The sequence below is a fragment of the Onychomys torridus genome, chromosome 4 (genome assembly GCF_903995425.1).
Source record: "Onychomys torridus chromosome 4, mOncTor1.1, whole genome shotgun sequence".
NCBI classification, from domain to species: Eukaryota; Metazoa; Chordata; class Mammalia; order Rodentia; family Cricetidae; genus Onychomys; species Onychomys torridus.
The window spans coordinates 82,636,878-82,638,934 of NC_050446.1; the positions used below are offsets into that span (position 1 = coordinate 82,636,878).

The 2,057-nt window shown below is 38.3% G+C and overlaps 1 pseudogene; it reads right to left on the reverse strand.

Annotated features, from left to right (window-relative positions):
• Positions 1 to 361: 361 nt before the first annotated feature.
• Positions 362 to 1,184, reverse strand: LOC118581846 (annotated as a pseudogene).
• Positions 1,185 to 2,057: the final 873 nt, after the last annotated feature.

Genomic DNA, 2,057 nt, shown 5'->3' on the forward strand with positions numbered 1-2,057 from the left:
TAGTTGTTTGTAGCAAGCAGAGGTGGAAATTCCTGCTCAGAACCTTCCATCCCCACCTTGGAGAAGAACAGATCAGATGACCAAACATTAACTAAAGTAGTTTCAAGTTAAATGAAGTAGTAGTTTTAAATTTTTATAAAGTACTTAATTCTACAAAAATCAAATGTTTCATAAGTTCATGGTGGGGGGTAGTTAAGAGAAGAATAATTCGAAATATTTCATGATTTTATAATTGCTTGTTAAGGCGCTACACATCTTTGGTTAAATGATTTACTATTTCAATCACTTGACAAAAAAGAGGTAATATAAAATACATGAGTTGCATTCTTCTTCAAACACCACATATTTCTTATTTTTCAGTTTCCATTATTACCACACAGTTTATGTGTCTCTGTAATCCTCTTTAACTCATCAGAATGCTGTATGGATAGCCATGGTATTTTGTTCGAAAGATAGAGAACATCCAACTGAAGAATAACACAAATCCAATTCCAGCCACACACATCATCCTTCGCTTCCCAATGTCCATGTCAGAGGTAGCAGCTTCATATAAAAGCACCATGCCTAAGATAACTCCACCATTGAACAGAAGAACATTGTGAGTTTCAGCTACAAACTGGGCCTGGATGCTTCCATGGATATAGTTCACATGTCGTGTATGGGGGTTCTTATGAGCGTATGGTGGTCTTCTTTTATGGTTCCACATTTGACCAGATGTCATAGCAAGCACAAAACACAAAGCTGCAAAAGCCCATCCAGTTTTATTAAAGAGGAATTCCATACTGCTTCTTTGCAGATACACAAGTTCACCAGTAACAGCCAGAAGCAATCCCAGCATTAGGGGTCCAGCATAATTTGGAGGTCTAATTACTCTAATATTGACATCCGTTCTGTCAGCGATCCACCTGGCAATCTGCTCAGCTGAAAGCCCTCTCAGGTGCAACTCATATGTATCAGCCCTTTTGGGTTTTCCTTTTGGAGGAAAGTTGATGAAAGTTGGAGCTGAATTCATGTTTAGCATTTGAAATACATCAGAACCTTCATCAAAATCCACCATGGCAAAAAAATATCCTGTTGGTAAATGCACTGGAGTACCGCCAAGAGTTTGCCAGAATCTGGAATTCTTCATCAGCTTGCTTGCACAGGGCACACAGGAAAATACTACTGTATTTTGCCAACAACATGAATAATCATGAAAATAAATTGTCTTCTAGAACCGGGAGAAAGGACGCAGCTCTGCAGATAACTTTATTTTAACCTCTTAAAACAGATTACAGAGAAGCAATCTGAACCTACAAGATGCTGACCTAGACCAAATGTTATAAAACCGGCAATCTGAAGCTGTTGGTAAATATGCGCTAGATTGGTAGACAGCAATGGAGAACTAACCCAATGGGCTTTTAATGATTTTTTTCATAAGAGGATTGATTGGAATACTTGTGTGTCAATCTCATAGTCCCTGAGAGATTGCCCTGCCTTGTTATGAATCAGGGCTATACATAGCTGTTCCAAAGGAGAAAACATGATGATTTGATCTCTGAAAAACAGACTGCAGTAGTCGTTCACCATTTGTGAACACCCTGTGAGTTTTGCTGCTCAAAGCACAGTTTCTTCCCTCTACGATGAAGAGGATGAACCTGTTTTCCATGGCGAATAACAGTCTGTCTACTTTATTCTCTCGTGCTCTGCGCAGCTGCTTACTGGATTGACTCTCACAGTCCTTTCTCAAGCTTAGCTAGGGATTGTCTTTCTCTCCAAGAGGGTCAAAGATAATGAAAAGCAGAACTTGGGCATCCCTCTGGTGGTACTGCCCTTGTAGAAAAGAAAATGTGCAGTTGTGCCAATCATGAAAATATTGATGGTTGTTTGAATCCAGAAAGAAGAAAGTAATTTTTTTTTTTTTTTTATGAAATGGAAAGACATAGCAAGTTTATTATTGGAAAGTCTGCCTGTGGCATTTACAACCCTTCAAACATTTGAGCCAGCACAAAAGTCATATGGAGATATAGTCAAGGTTTGTTTTTTAAAAAATATTATTTGTTTTCATTTTTGTGCTT